Raw genomic sequence first — 17,500 nt, forward strand, 5'->3', positions numbered from 1 at the left:
CTTTCTCCTTCTTCAGTGTTTTAACCCAACCTCTTCCCCAACCTTCCATCCACCATCTCTCTCTCTCTCTCTCTCTCTCTCTCTCTCTCTCTCTCTCTCTCTCTCTCTCTCTCTCTCTCTCTCTCTCTCTCTCTCTCTCATCCACCATGCATTCCATTGTCTCTCTCTCGCATGTCCGCCATTCCTTCCCCTCCTCTCTTCCTCTGCGGCCCCAGATCTCCCAGATATGGCGGTTGTCTCATCAGCTCCCGTCGAGAGCCAATCCCGGCTTTCATCCAGTGACAGCAGACGTCCCGCCACAGATGCTGCATTAAATCATTGATTTTGCCTGCCATTTTAAGATGTACAGCGATCGCAGAAAATACAAGAGAAGTGGGTGACACTGCAGCCCCACCCTCCAACTCTCGATACAACCGTTTCTTAGTTGGCCCACTTAGGTCGGTTCCAGGCGAGGGCCTCCATCTTGCTCATTAGACAGACAGCAATCGTGATTGGCTCTTTTATTTTCTTCTTTTTTACAGGTTGAGGAGCTATTTTCGTCATCCGTCTTACATGACACAAACACCGTGAGCCCTGGCTCCTAGCCAAACTACGGAGCAAGGCACGCTGGCGATGGCTTGCTTCAGACTCACAGGGCTTAGAGGGGGCTTAGACTTGATTAAGCCAGACTCAATACGCTCAGCACTCACTCTAATTTAAAAAAGGAGAAAAAATGCAAGGGGTGGAAGTGAAAAAAAAAATCATAATGAGGAAGTCAAATTCGCGGATTTCATTTAATGGATTCTCTTGAACATCTTGGAATCCAGCAGAGTTTGATCAGTGGAACCTAATTGTGGGATAATTAGTACACTGGGTACACAGTGCCACTCTCTCAGACGCTGATCTCCAGGAACGGAATGAGCTGCCGTTAGTGATTGAGATGTCATATATATAACACATCTTCACACAAGCCAGGTTTTTTTTCTACTCCCCAAGACCATGCATCGCCCTGGTGCTAGATTTATTCTCTTAGATGAAATTCGGCTGTACTGTCCGGTGAAAAAGCCCATCTCATCCCACAGCGCCATGGCCCCCCCTCCCCCAACGGCAGCTGACCCCATGCCTGCCATTCTCTACGTTAACGTGTCCTTATCTTACGTTGGGTGCTGATTAGGAACGCTTAATGTACTGGAACAAATAGTCATTTATTAGAGTGAGAAAAAGCAGAAACACAGCTGAAAAAGCCCCCAACAAAAACATTCAAATCCAACCACTTTGTATGGCGAATATGGAAAGTCGTCTCAATAAATACATTGAATGCATTTTTTCCTTTGCCTGGCACCTCAGAGCTGGTTTATGTTCTTCAGGCGTTCAATACTGTCGTATTTCTGTACAGCGGGGGGAAGGAGGTTGGTGAAGTGGTATAAACCAGGTGCTTGGTAAAACAACTTCAGAGCCGTCTGAGGAGAAGCGAAGCCTCGACCCAGCTTGTGCCAACAACGCTCTATGCCGAAAGGCACTCCTGCGTTACTCTTCCTTCGCAGAGTAATCCATGATTTAGTGCTTGATATTTCTTCTACCTACAGTTCTATCTGAGGTAATGCACAATACGGTTAAGGTATTGCCTTATAAGCTGAAGGGCATTACCGCTGGCTTTTTGTCCGCTATAGATGAACTTCCCTTAGAATTGTTTTGAAGCTTTTGAGGACAGTGTAGAGAGATGCACTATACAATGGTATCGGCAAATCGATATTTATCAGACCAATTTATCTAGGCTTACATCTTGGGGTTTGAGGTTGTGGTGAGGTGTGTACTGGGGTTGTACTTTCATGAAAGACCCAGGCAGATTCACACTGCAGGATAATTCATAATTTACGATTCTGAAAGTGTTGTTTACATTTTTCTGTTTTTGTGCAACAAATATGTTGTGCTGTGGGAATACCCGCTGGTTCTGCTTAGTTTAATTCCTCTCCCCCCCTATTACTTGGATCTTGAAAGTAAACCTACCCCAACATTAATTATTCCGAACCCTTTTCAGCTGATGACTGCTGCTGTTCCGTTAATACGGTTATCGATTTTCCAAACCCCCCTCTCCAAAATAGCACCGCTAATAGCTATTTATTCATTCCTTTAGAAGAGACTACCGAGGTCTTAGGCATCGCGGCTCTGACCGAATCTCATGTAGTGCTCCTCCCTGCCGTTGTTTAAAACAAAACTGTGTGAAGAGTGGAAGAGGAGGCTTTAACAGAAGTATCTGGCAAAAAAGAAAAAGAAAAAACACCAACCTAAAAACCCAACATACCTGACCAGCGTGTGCTCTCCAATAGCACCTGCACCTGCTCATGGGCACAAGGACAATCCAACGCCACCACAGTCGAGAGCAGCCCCTCTCTCGGAATAGAGGCTTAACTCCCACCTCTCTACCGCCCTATATTCCTATTTGAACATGGCCAATGAGTAAACGCGGCTCCCCCCCTCACAAAGGCCCTTGCAGCAGCAGTCATCTATCCGTGCACTTCGAACTGGCACACCATAAATCCCTGCCGCCCGGACTGGTGTGCAGCAGCAGTAACTCCCTACCCCCCCTCCCGCCCGCCTCTTCCCACCTCTTCCCAGCCAGCAGAGCGGCACCATTGCTAACCTCCTTCCCCTCCATTTATCCATGGATCTAAACCGAGTCGTCAGTTTAACCTCCCGCATATTCTCACTCTCTGGGCGTTAAGGTGTCATGCCTGCACGACTCTCAGACCAGCCCCAGACGCCTGAACCGGGAAAAGCGTGAGGTCCTGGAGATATATAGTGATACATTAGTATTAAGTTAAGGCTGTCATTTGTTCACTAGAGCACAGTACAAATATCTGCAATCGCAGTATGTCTGAAATGTCAGTCATCTATTGAGAAAGGAAAGGAGGGATGGCTGGAGGGAATGTAGGTACGAAGCAAGGAAGGAAGTTAGGGAGTAGGGCTGATGTGAGTAGGGTAGGGAGGTAGAGAGGAGGCTAGGAAGGTAGAATGCAGGAGGAAGGGAAGGAAGTTTCAAGTGTACTGTATTTACAAAGCCCTTTAAAAACGCTGAACCAAGGTGTACCAGGTTGTTACTCTGCAGACAATATACATGCAGACAGATTAGGGGCACAACAAAATAATATTTTTTGCATCCAACAAAAAAGGCCCAAAACAATAAAACAGGAAATAAAGTGCAGACACAAAATGCTAAAAACGATGAAACAGGAAATAAAGCACAAACACAGAATACTGAAGCAAAGGCAAAACAATGGACAGATGTTCGGAGGGACGGACAAACAGAAGGGGCAATGGGATGAGGGGGGGGGGGGGGACGGGGGGGACGGCAGGAGAGACAGAATGGAGGAGAAACGGGAGACGTCATAACTTTGCGGGAACATGATAACCAGAGAGGAAGGTGCCATCGGGAAAAAACAGTCCGTAGGCCTCGGGTTTTCTTCCCCCTGTATTTTTTTTTGCTCTTGTTAATTTGCAGATGGCATTTCAGCGCGTCCCCGGACGGCAGCGCTCCAGCTAATCGCGTGCTTCGCCGGCCCCTCGCGAGCGGCCCCTGCCGAGGTTGCCTTTGCCCCACAGCATTATGATAGCCGCCCACTCTCTTCCCACACGGCTCCGTGCCCGCGCAGAGCCGTAAGAAAGAGGTGTTGACATTTAAATCAAACGGATTAGTGGGAGCAGACAGCTGCTGCTTAAGATAGACACTTATATCCATAAAAACGAGACGTGCGTTTGAGAACGACAGCGTTCCTCGCTCACTTACGTTCGACAGCGTGCGATGGCTGACTGCGGAGGGACCCCCCCCCTAAGATGACATTCGCCGCACTTGAGAAAATCCCTGTAATGTACGCGTGGAGGCACCGAAGATAAACACTGTGTAAGTAGTGATATTAAACGACTCTGGGTATGTATTTGAAACGTATAGGCCTTCATTCACCCTGGTTTATATTTAACCATGGTGTATATCGAGCGGTAAGATGAGTGACTGAATACTTAGTAAAAACTGTGAGGACTGACTTCTATCAAAAATCCGCCTCGATGGGAAGATGATCGTGGATTTTCTGCATTCCTCTGAAGAAATTGCCTCATGTCCAATTTAAATTACAGCCAGCCTATCGGGGGCAGACCTCATATACTATACTCGTGGCTGAATTGGCTGTGGGAAAAAAAGCTCTAAATCACAGCTGACATACAGTCTTGGAGCATTGGCTCCCCATAATTTGCCGTGGTGGTGACAAAGTGAGATTTCTTTTGGGAGGCCAAACCATCTCGATGACCTGAGAGGTCAGTCCGAACCTTCATATCCTTTCTGCGGGAGAGTTCAAAACGCTGTGCAAATGGACAAATCACACAGGACTCATCATCGCTCCATGTCAAGGGCCGGAGAGGTAATCCATCCATGCTCGTATAAAACAAGCGGTCGGCTCGGTCTCTCTCACTCTCTAGAAACGTCCTCCACATCACCTGTTTTTGTGTCCACTTATAAACATGCCCCCTGGCCAACCCCCCCTCCATGTCTTAAAAAACGCTCTCCTTTGCTCAAAAGGGTAAATCTAACAGTCTCATTAGTTGACCGTGTTGGTTTCGAAAAAGAATGAAAAAAAAAAGAAAAAAAAAGAAAAACAGTCACAACACCTGGGGAGGAGACGAGGGAAAAACAAGCACATCTGTTTGGGGTCAGAGTGTTGTCATGCCGACAGGCCATATGGGCTGCCTCCTCGGATCCGCTCCAACCATACGTCAGCACCGCTAACCTGACAGGAATGACACCTCTGGAGGGACTGCGAGCTACATTTGAATGAACATTGTACGTTATTAAACTCATTATATCTGGGTCCTCCTTGCTTGCCTCTCTTTCTGCCTCTCTCTCTCTCTCTCTCTCTCTCTTGCTCTCTTTCGCCCCTCACTGCATGCCTCTTTGCAGTCTCCATCCCCCACTCGCCCCGCCCAACTGCTGGATTTGCGTGAAAGAGCAATGAATGCGTCTTTTGTATCTTTACCCTTAACATCATCACGCAACAAGAACAACGTGTTCTGTTTCAGCAACCTGTGTAATGCTTTCGGATTACACAGTCGTGTTATGTTACTGGGGACATAGCCTAACCTCGGCCCCATATGTAAATGTTGGTATTTCCCAAACAAGGAGCTAAGGGCAAGCTACTACAAAGCACATCTGCATTAATAAGTAATAGAGTGTTAATGCAAATGCAAGGTCCCTTGCCCACACACGAACCATTCTTTACTTTCTCATTAGTGTGTATTAATTGTCATCAGTCCCTTGAGAGGATTCTATATATTGGAGTCACTTGAAGTGAAATAATTGCCTCTGTGTACTGCCAATTTGGATTGGTGGGTTTGAGATCAACATTAAGCATGTGTTGGGATGCGTATAGATTTCCAAGTTCAGACTTGTTGTAATTATCTTTCCAAATTAAAGGACATTAGCAGATGTGCAGGGCCGGGGTATATAACATAATCAGCACATAAGACAGTATCGGCAGATTGCATGGATGTAATTTGCTGAGATAGAAATTTCAGCAGGCATTTCAATTGTTTGACCTTTTGAAGACGTGCACTGCCTCGCACATCAGGGAGAAAAACCTAAATTATAACCTAAAGAAAATGCATGGGGGGTAACAAGGGGACAAAGGGCACCATGGCTGCCCAAGCACTGATCACAGGAACGAAGACGACAAGCCCGCTATGGCCCGGGGAATCTGAGGGTTGGGGGGTTGTTTCACACCATTGATTTACATGGTCCTATAAACTGTTGGTTTTGTGCCCATAAAAGGAAGCTCTTACACTGATTGTTTAAAATAAATCTGAATAACGCTCATGTCATTTCCCCGCTGTGTGAGAGGCTGAGCCCCAGCAATTAACTCTTGGCTTGACAAAATGACAGGGTGTCTCGCTGCTTTACACTCCTAATCAGCAAAGATCAGCAGCAGTCAGCGACCTTGACCTCCCATTGGTTGGGACAGAAGATTGGTGAATGGATGAATATGTGAATGGATGATATATGGATTGACGGATGGTTGAATGAAATAGATGAAAATAAGAAGGGAATGAATGAATGGATTGGTGGCTGGATAGATGAATGAATGCACATGTTATGACTCACGATTCACCCGCTTGGCTTTCATCCAGCTTATCGGTGAAGAGCAGCGTGCGGTTAAAGGAAGACTCCCATTCTCTTTTTAAATTGGAAAGGCATTAAGAACACTGAACCCTCACGCCAGAACTTTTTGAGGACTTATTAAAGGACTTATGGAAGGGGCAGAAGTGTAAATGACAGTGTAAGTAACAAGGACACAGATTTATTCCTGCTTTATTGCATTCTGTCTGACTGCTGCCTCCATTGTTGGTTAACAGAGTAAAATGTCTGCGCTCTGCTGGCATTTTCCAGACAGTCAGGGTGCTGATGGGGCCACACGCTCTCTGATTGGTGCCTCTCCCACGTATACCCGGTTATATAAAACACAGAATCAATAGACACAGTTGGAGTGCCACAAAGTAAAACTATGGTGGCAAAGGAGGAAGCATTCAACTAAAAATCATTGAGACATTTACTTGAATTTTGTGGAATTAACTGGTAAATATACAGTGAAGCTCCCAAGTGTGGTGACCCAGAGCACTAAAAAACCAGCCGGAGTCTAAATAAATTTGAGCCAAACTAAAGTTGTGTCTATATGTAGGATACTAATAAAAATAATAACACAGACACAAATTACTGTAAGGATTTGTGTATCCCCTATATGATTCTGTATTGGATCATGCCAAACATAAACCTAATCTTCACCAACCCTTCACGACCTTGTGAATTTAACAGTTGGATATCACCTCTATAATCCTGTACTATGCCAACACAACACCTATATCCGTGCCGGTGTAGAGCGTTGCTAATGTCATCCTGCCTTCTGATAGCCTCAATACATCTAGGTAATGCAATGCAGAGATTCATAATGATGATGGTGCCAGTTTGGAGAGAAAAAGGGGGTGTGGGGCCATGACGGAGATCTATGGAGACAACGCTCGGAGAAAGCCAGATGAAGGTGAAAGAGTGGCTGTCTGCCGCTCTCTTCCAGGCGGACGCGTCGATAGAGGAGCGTTGGCAAGCGGACCGGCGAGGGAGGGAGGGAGGGAGAGAGGGAGGGAGAGAGGGAGGGAGGGAGGGAGGGAGGGAGCGATGCTCTCTCTCGCTCTCTCTCTCGCTCTCTCTCTCTCTCTCTCTCTCTCTCTCTCTCTCTCTCTCTCTCTCTCTCTCTCTCTCTCTCTCTCTCTCTCTCTAGCCTGGGGGTGGGTGTGCACTGGTGAAAGAGATAGGTTAATGGAGGGGGCCCGGGAGAGAATACTGACAGTCTATTTGCATCAATCCACTCAGAAGCACTCCTTGCCACTGGGACTGCTCTTCAGTGCAGGTGTGGTGTGTGCAGAAATCAGAACAGAGCTGCTGGTGGTGGTGGGGGCGCAGTAATCAGAACGGAGGTTGCTGTGCTGGTAGTGGTGATGCAGAAATCAGAAAGAGGGCCTGTGGTAGGGGTGGTGGAGAAACCAGGGCAGAGGCTGGTGGTAGTGGTGGCGCTGAAATCAGAACACGCGTGGTGATGGGGGTGATGGTGCAGCAATTACAGCAAACGCAGTGGTGGTGTTGATGGGGCAGAAATTAGAACAGGGTTGGTCGTGGACGGGGTGTTGCAGGTGGCTGGGGGGTTCGGTGGTTTAGGACATGTGAGCCGTTCGGTCCTAATTAAAGCGAGATTACATATTTTAATGAAGTGGAGGTGCTGTCATCCTCAACACCTCCATACAAGAGTGTGTGCATAATATCCATGCAGGACTAATTACCAACCTGAAAGGCAGCAGGAGGGCGTCTGTGTGTCTGTGGTTTTTGTGTGTGTGTGTGTGTGTGTGTGTGTGTGTGTGTGTGTGTGTGTGTGTGTGTGTGTGTGTGTGTGTGCGTGTGTGTGTGTGTGTGTGTGTGTCTATAAGAGAGAGGCAAGGAGACAGGGCAAGGGAGAGAGAGACTCAAATCATTATCAAAGTTAGAATCTTAGGATGAAGGTATTATTGTTATAAACCAAATATGTCTTGTCGTAATGAATCCTTGTTGCGGCTAAATTGCAGACATGCCTGGTGCATGTGTTTTCCCCAGTGCACTGCATCAGGAATCTGTCCAAGCTGTCCAAGCATAAGCCATTATTGTGCACAATTTTAAGAATGTAGGTCACACAGCACAACAGCAACGTCTGAAATTTGGGTAGTCACAGAGACATCTTTGATGACAAACCCAGAAACATGACCACTGCGAAAACACAGCATTAGTGCTGCACACTAAACGCATCCATAAATCATCAAAATAAAGTGGTGAATTCAGGATTGTTATGGCACATTCTTTTGGTAAGGGAAACAATTAATAAGCCTACTTGCGTATAAGATTAAGCATGAAGACCCAAGTGTCAAATGCGAACTGAACGCTTACGGCGCCACATGCTGGCAGCCCAGTTTACAAAGCCAAGCGTAGCACAGACATACTGGAAGTAGCTTGTGTCTGACTGGGTCCAATGGATATTCTTTCCCCCTAACCCCCAACCACCTCCCCAGAGCAAGCTTGCCCCAGGAGTCGGTGTGCGAGGCGAGATAGCGACGGGGGCCAGAAGAGCTGCTATTTCCGGAAAACTTCTCAGCTAGCAGTGTGTTAGCCTTCAGATTTCCAATGCTCCACTGAAGACATGCAAATTGCCCTGGCACTAGCTTCACTGTTACCCTCTCCAATTATCTCCGGGAGGAAGTGGGGGGGAGGGGAAAAGAAGAAAAGTAGAAAAAACAATGTAACACAAGAGAGCTTAGTTAACAAAATCGAGCATTCAAGCCCAAACTTTGTGAGCTAGGTGTGCAGGATTGGGTGCTCTGGGCACATTTCCCACCTTCACTAGGTGTTATAGGAATTATGCAGGGCCAAAAGACAGCGTTGGTAAAAAAAGATACAACGTTTTTTTTCTTCTTCATGAGTGTGTGTTCTATTGAACTTCTCTGCAATAGAGTGCCACTGTCTTTTTTATAGTTTTTGTCGGCGCATAATTTGTTGTTTGAGGTTGCTGCTGTCATTGTTAATTTAGCAGGCATATGTGAATGATTCTGATTATTTGTATGCATTACCCCAAGAGGAATGGGGCCTGCAGATGCCAGTGCCTGCCTTAGTCAAGACTTCGACGACACTTTGTTTAATACTTAATATTGTATTGATAGCAGTCTGGGGCCATTATTTTTATTTTATTCAGGAATTAATGTAATTAATATGAACCGAAAATATAACAATTCTAAGGAATCAATCCATTTCTCCACACACTACCTGCATGCTTGCATTCAAATCAAATTGTTGATCTTCGTCGACATTCTACTTATCTCAAGATGCCTGAATCCTGATGCAAGACGTTACAGACATTGCGATCTGCAAAGCAGTCACAGCGTTGATTTCAACAGCCTGTCAATTTCAGAAAGACGACGAGAGGGAATGTGAGAATCGCTTAAGTGCTCAACTGTTGCGATCAGAGTCCCAGGTGAGTGTCTTTGATGAGGGATAATCTGCCGGCCTGGGACGGCGCAGACTCGTATAAATGCTGAACGCCGCAGTGGCACCTCTTATTCCATTTAGAGAGACACTCATGGTGGTTGAAGAGGGACAGTTTAGGCCATGTGTTGGGCACAATCATGCACAACCAAAGCAATTAAGCACATTGTAAATATCCAACGTGTCCGATGTTATTCATCACTGAACCAAGACCAAAGCAGCTGTTGGAATGAACAGAACAGCTGGCCTTGTTATTGGGTTGAGCCCTCCCTGAGTGTCTGCTCACTGCAGGGTCCTCCTGGAATAGATGGAGGGATGGCATGCTATTGCTGCTGCTGCTGCTGCTACTACCACTAATACTACTACTGCTAATCAAAACAATAATTATTACTTTGTTTACCACCACTACTACATGCTGTTACTACTACTACTACATTTTTTCCTCTAACTTCTACTTTATTTTTACTACTACAGCTTATATTACTATGTACAGGTTATTATCATTAATAGAGTTCTCACGCGTGCGTTGTGCATGCTCAACCTTTACTTGTAATTAAACCCATAGCAATAATGAGATGGATACCCCAATCGATTATGTAACAAATTTCTGAGAGCATAATATAATATCATTTTGCCTATATTGTTACAACGTATAACGTTTGTTCACCACAAATGGCTTTTAAAAGCAGTGCCAACCTTATAATATTTTTTTAACCATTCAGCAAACAAAAGGCTGTCATCAACACACCCACTGAAGGGGTGTGAGAAATACAGACTTTCTACTCCTCATTCACATATAAGGTCATTTACATTTCCTACAGAGAAAATACTACCTCATGGATAGTATTATCCAGGAGATTGTCAGGGTACAAATGTCAGGATATGTTTTTCACACATACAGCCCATCGACCCATCAGGAGAATATCAGGACTTACACGTGTGTCTGAAAGCAGATAGTGTGTGAGCATTTGATTACATTATAAAATTTGATGGCGGAGCCATTATGTTTAAAAACATAACGTCTTACCTGCGGTGTGTGCGCGTGCCTGTGTGTCCTTACCTGCGTGTGTGTCGATGGTGGCGTATTTTTTTGCTTAATTTCATATAACAAACCCTTGGACAAATGTAGTTGATTTTGGTGTTTAACTGAGAAAACATGGTGTGGAAGGCATGACCCTGTAAAGTTCAGCTGACTGTAGAAAAAAATCATTTTCTATACACTTGCAGCTTTGAACTCATTCATTGTAATTTATTGTATGATTTACATATCCTATGGAGAAAATACTAAACATAAACACATGCACACTTCGCTTATGTGTGTGTGTGTGTGTGTGTGTGTAGGCGGTGTGTATGTGCGTGTGTGCGATGTATGAGCACGCTGTGTGTGTTTGTGTGTGAGCTGCAGGATGCTTGGCACATGCACACTGACCAACTTGAGTAACTGGTGCGACTGGCCTGCTATTATTTAGTAGTAAGATATATATGTATATAAATGTATATATGTATATATATATATATATATATATATATATATATATATATTTACATACCCTACTATATTCTCAAGACAAGCTTAAAATATTTCCCCATCCTTGTTTTAACAGCATGAATATTCAGTAGGAGCTGAAAATCAATGGGGACAATGGGTGCGAGGACACCCACATGAATAACGTTTAACCCCAGACTAACATGCATTTGCCTCAAGAATCCCAATCAATCTCTGGTAAACATTGCATATCTACCACAATGTGGACATTACATTCAACTGCAGCCTTGTTCTGCATCTTATCTGGGAGCTGGCTTGTGTCAAATGTATTCAGTTGTTATTATTATACCTCACTCTGTGCGTGTGTGTGTGTGTGTGTGTGTGTGTGTGTGTGTGTGTGTGTGTGTGTGTGTGTGTGTGTGTGTGTGTGTGTGTGTGTGTGTGTGTGTGTGTGTGTGTGTGTGTGTGTGTGTGTGTGTGTGTGTGTGTGTTTGTGTGTGTGCGTTTGTGTTTGTGTGTGTGTTTGTGTGTGTGTGTGTTTGTGTGTGGGAGTCTGTGTATTTGTTTGAAGGGGGTCTGTGTGTGCGTGTGGGTCTGTAGTTGTGTGTGTTTCTGTGTCTGTGTGTGCACAAGTGCATGTATGTCTGTATGAGTATGTGTTTGTGTGTATGTGTGTGTGTGTCTGTGTGTGCGTGTGTGTGTGTGTGTGGAGACAGAGTGAGATTACAAATGGTTGTGGTAATGTTGCTGGTAATGTATATGTAAGTCTTCTTTGATGAGGGTATGGAGAGGACAATTTTAAGTTCATAGATTCAACAGACAATCTAACTAGTCTCTTACTTGTTTTTTTTTCCTGGTGTTGAAATGCTTGCATGAAATCACAATAACAGGCGATTTTGATTTTGATTAAAAAGATAGTAGTTTAGTTGGTCCTGCAGATAACAAACCTACTACAAATTGGCAGGCATTTTTCCCCTCTTAGACAAATAGAGCATCACAACTGCTGCCAAACAAATGCCGGAAAATGTCATATCTAAATACTGCTCTTTAATGTGAGAGTCCAACTTTCCTGTGAGCTGCAGAACTTCGCGCAGTCTTCTTGCAGCGGTTTATTTATACATGCTAGATAGTATTACCACTTTCTGAATACAAATGAGGCATTAAAGTTAATGCTCTTTAAATTCAGAGCCATCTTAATAGGCAATAGAGCAGTGACACACAGAATCAGTGAACTGTGTTTTAGTGTACAACCCTGACTCCACTTTATAGGATCTTATGCAATATTCAATGAGCAAGTGTGAATGTCGATGTACTTTTTGCCCATCTGGACACCATAATAGCTAATTGGCTTCAAAAAGCTATTTGAGATAATCCTTCTTTTACAACTTCTTGTTTGTTATTCACTTTTATCCACGGTGACAACCAGGGAATTTAGACCAACGCCATTATGGGAAACGTAGGGGTTAGAGCACTCCATCGCCTACTCCTCCATCTCCATACCTCCTCCTCGTCCTAGCCTCCATCCCCCCATCACCTCATCCCCTTGTACCATATCAGATGGGCAATACACAATTGCAGATTCTGAAGTAGTTACCTACGGCTACGGCTATTACAATTTTCCCAAAGAACCCTCAAGAAAATGAAAAGCACAAAAAATGGCAATACTCGCCTCAGACCAAAGGCTGCGAAAACATTCCTGTTGAATGTTGAACAAAGAAACTACAAAACGCTTTTCATTTGAGCCATGGCCTACTGTCAGAGGTTGGTATTGGGGAGAGGGGAGGTGGGTGTTGCTTGTATTGTTGTATAAACTCTCTAAACTAAACCATGTGCAACTGTGAGAAGACAAGGAAATGAGCCCTACTGTGTGCACACTGGGCCTCTCTCTCTCTATCTCTCTCCTTGAAGGCACAAAGAGCCCTGGCTTGGCAGCAGTACAGCGAACATTGAACAGCGTAGCACATCGCAGACACTGCAGGACCTCATTTCCAATCAATTTCCATTCATCTGGTTCAGCTGGGAGCTCGCTGGCACATCATCGCTGCAATGTTGTGCATCCAACAGCTCTCTTGTATGGCCGCTCCATATCCACTCAGTCAATTTTAATGTCTGTCCACGACTGCTTTTTATCTTTTGTTTTGTGTCTCTACAACACATCTCTTTTTCTGTTTTATCCAGCGCCATTTAAATCAGTGGGATTTGTGCCTCTGTTCGTTGTGTCTGTTGCTATATTAAGTGGATCTCCATGGGGATGCAAAGGCCTGGAGACTACTTTTAGGTGCCAGTCTGTCTGCTATTGTAGGCCAAAGAGCTAGAAAGGGAGAGAGAGCTAGATGGAGAGAGACAGATAAAGAGCTATAGAGGGAGGGAGAGAGAGGCAGATAGAGAGGGACACCGATTAGGGTGAGAGAGGGGGGCCACATAGAGAGATAAAGAGATGGAAATTGCTCGTAATAGAATAAATTGTAGAGAAAAAAATAAATCCAAATATATATATATATTTCTGTATACATAAAGTAGTGATACATAGATACATAGAACGCCGACACATGCGCACACACTACAAACACACACACACACACACACACACACACACACACACACACACACACACACACACACACACACACACACACACACACACACACACACAAACACATACACACAGAAGCACACGCACACACGTCAACACAAAGGCAGCGACACATACACGGAAGTGCACATTCACGCACGCGCGCACACACACACACGGACAGGTAAAGACCTTTAACGGCTCTGCCATTGGCACATGCACAGGTAACACGCACGCACGCGCATACACCGCAGCGACACTCTTCCAGGTAAGACGTAGGGCCCTATCTTGCATCCGGCGCATTTGACTTTCTACAATGTGTCGTTGCTAGATTGCAACTGCCGCAGAGAGTTCTTTATGTATATTATTGTAGCAAAAGTCTTTAGCACCTGTAACTAGGGCCCGACCGATTCATCGGCCTGCCGATTTAATCGGCCGATTATAGCCTTTTTGAAAATAATCGGCATCGGCCAAAAAGACGCCGATTACAACCGTTTTTTTTTTTTGTTTTTTTTTAAATGTTATGGCGCTTAGTATCCTGCAGATTGCGCTCCTACTCGCCTTTCTAACTAACAACTTTAGCTGGAGTAAAAAGAGGAGATTGAATTTTACCGTACAACATGAAAGCACGCTCGCTCAGGCAGCTGCGCGCTCACCTCACCAATGTACACAAGACGCGTTGTTTGAGCATGTTGTGCCTGTTTTTCTTTAGGTCCCAGGCCATGTTAATTTGTTGTACTGTAGACTCTAACGGTGAGACCATACTGCTCAGCACGTACGTGTTAGTCACTCACTGCTCAGGAGCGCAGCACATTGGGAGTTAGTTATTTATTTTACATTTTACATTACACTCATTTTTGACTGTAAATGTATTCTAAAACACTCAAAGGTTCTGCATTCAATTCACATATTTGTCCAAAGTGTTTAAAGTATATTTAAGGTATCAAAAACTACGTTTTATATGCTTTTTTTTTTTTTTAATCGGCCGATGTTCGGGTCTGTGGGACCCGTTTTCAGTTTTTAGCTTTATAAAAGTGATACAAATAATTATTTTTTTTAACTAAGATTCATTGGCTTTGGCTCATTTTCTGTGAGGAACATGATTCAGAAAACATTTTCAATGACCCCCCCCTGTATACCCCCCCATCACATTTATATTACACACAGGGTGTTCGGGTCCAGTGGACCCGGAGCTAGTTTAATTGTGGAAATCATAGCTTCTGTGCACCCTAATTTTCCCTTCTTCCTCTCTCTCTGTGTGTGTGTGTGTGTGTGTGTGTGTGTGTGTGTGTGTGTGTGTGTGTGTGTGTGTGTGTGTGTGTGTGTGTGTGTGTGTGTGTGTGTGTGTGTGTGTGTGTGTGTGTGTGTGTGTGTGTGTGTGTGTGTGTGTGTGTGTGTGTGTGAGAGAGAGAGAGGGGGGAAAGAGAGAGGGGGAAAGAGTAAAGCAGGTGAATGGGGCCCTTGGTGTGAGCACCCACAGTGTGCACCCACTGTTCCCGCACAAGGTTGCAAAATTGGAGCACCCAACACTATCAAGCTTGGGGACCTGACACTATAAAAAAGCTCTGTCAGCGTGGTTCCATACCACAAGTGATCAAGATGGCAAAGCGATTCTCTGTTCAGACTGCCTTACAGTTGATATTTGAAGAGACAGAGGGTTTTGATGGTGATGCAGAGGAAATAGTTTCGGAAAGTGAGGATAACATTTCAGAGTCTGACACCGAGTTTGAAGAGGAGGATGAGCATCAGCCAGCTCCGAAACGTAAAAGAGCCTCAGGACTAGCCCTTCAGCAGCCAGGACAAGCCTGCGAGCAGCAAGCCCCAGGACCATCCCGTGAGCAGGCAGGACCAGCCCGCAAGCAGCCAGCCCCAGGACCATCCCGTGAGCAGCCAGGACCAGCCCGCGAGCAGCCAACCCCAGGACCAACCCGCGAGCAGCCAGCCCCAGGACCAACCCGCAAGCAGCCAGCCCCAGGAACAACCCGCAAGCAGCCAGCCCCAAGACCAACCCGCAAGCAGCCAGGACCAGGACCACCCCACAAGCAGCCAGCTCCAGGAACAACCCGCAAGCAGCCAGCCCGAGGAACAACCCGCAAGCAGCCAGCCCCAGGAACAACCCGCAAGCAGCCAGCCCCAGGAACAACCCGCAAGCAGCCAGCCCCAGGACCAACCCGCAAGCAGCCAGATGTAGGACCAGCCCGTCAGCCAAAAAGAAACGCTGTGAAGTGTGTGGACCCATGATGGACAGAAAAACACAATATACATGCAACCAGTGCAAAAAATACATATGCAATACACACACAGTGAGACTCTGCCCCTCATGTGTGGTATAGTCTGATATACGTATAATGGCCGTGGTCAAAGGCTTTAATGTGTTGTTCAGACAGATGTTATTGAGTATGTTTCAATTTCTAATGATGTTGATTATTTCCCAGTTATCCCTGTTTTATGAGGCATTTCCTTATTTTGTTGCATTTTAATACAAAACGAAACAAAAACGAGTGGCACCTCTATTCATAAATGTGATTTAACAAAGGTAAAGTGAACAAATGTAACATATGTGTTGTTTATATTACTTGCAATTGGGATGAAGTAACCATCTGGTGAGTATTTAAAAAAAAAAGCTTGATTATGTTGAATTAAAAGGCAATGGGTCCACCAGACCCAGCAGCACCTCCTGTGTAACAAAAACATATTTTGTCATATAAAAACTGTTAAATTCAAACATCGCACAGACCGGCATATCAACACAGAAGTCACGCGATTCTTAAAGAGACAGTGTCCCTATAACACAGAGCGAAAACATGCAAATGAAACAGTATGGAGAATTATGTCTATAGAGTCCACCACAAGACATTTGTGGTGGACTATTATGTAACACTTTGTTGCTCAAATGTAATATTACCCTCCTCCTTGAGCTTCCCAAAGTGTCTTTACACTTGTTGCTCAAACTTAATATTACGCTCCTCCTTAAAGCTGCCTTCACACCGCCGCGCGTCAACTCGCCACCTCCATTCATTTCAATGAGGGAAGGGCGGCAGAGGGGAGGCGGTTACAAAAGCGGCTGAAAAGCAGGAAGCGTGGACACTGGAAGAGATGTTTCATCTCAATGATGATTTTTGTATTCAACTAACCAATAGTAGTTGCCTTGCATTTTAAAATGCCAATGCACTTTTCAGCCCTGAATAACAGTAAAAGATATTTAATAATTGATTTGCATGCATCCACTGAACAATTACCCCTGTTACCATAAATTGAACAATGTTATAATGTAATCAAAAGCTCACACACTAGCTGCTTTCAGATACACGTGTAAGTCCTGATATTCTCCTGATGGGCCGTATGTGTGAACAACATATACTGACATTTGTAGCCTGAAAATCTCCTGAATAATACCACCCCTGAGGTAGTATTTTCTCTGCAAATGTAAATAACATTATATGTGAATGAGGAGTAGAAAGTCTGTATTTCTCACACCACTTCAGAGGGCGTGTTGATGACGCTTCTGCGTGTCATTGAGTGGCCCCCTAAATGATAATCAGCTTATAAAAACTCTATATATATAGAGAGAGAGATCGAAAGAGAGAGAGAGAGAGACGGAGAGAGAGAGAGAGAGAGAGAGAGAGAGAGAGAGAGAGAGAGAGAGAGAGAGAGAGAGAGAGAGAGAGAGAGAGAGAGAGAGAGAGAGAGAGAGAGAGGGTAAGAGGGAGAGAGGGAGAGAGGGAGAGGGGGAGATAAAGATAAGAGTGGAACAAGAAAGAGAGGGAGAGGGGGTAATATAGAGATAGAGAGGGTGAAGCCAGATGGAGAGAGAGTGGAGCAGATAAAGAGATAGAGAGGGTGAAGCCAGATAGAGAGAGAGAGAGAGAGAGAG

The sequence above is a fragment of the Gadus chalcogrammus genome, chromosome 13 (genome assembly GCF_026213295.1).
Source record: "Gadus chalcogrammus isolate NIFS_2021 chromosome 13, NIFS_Gcha_1.0, whole genome shotgun sequence".
Lineage (NCBI taxonomy): Eukaryota > Metazoa > Chordata > Actinopteri > Gadiformes > Gadidae > Gadus > Gadus chalcogrammus.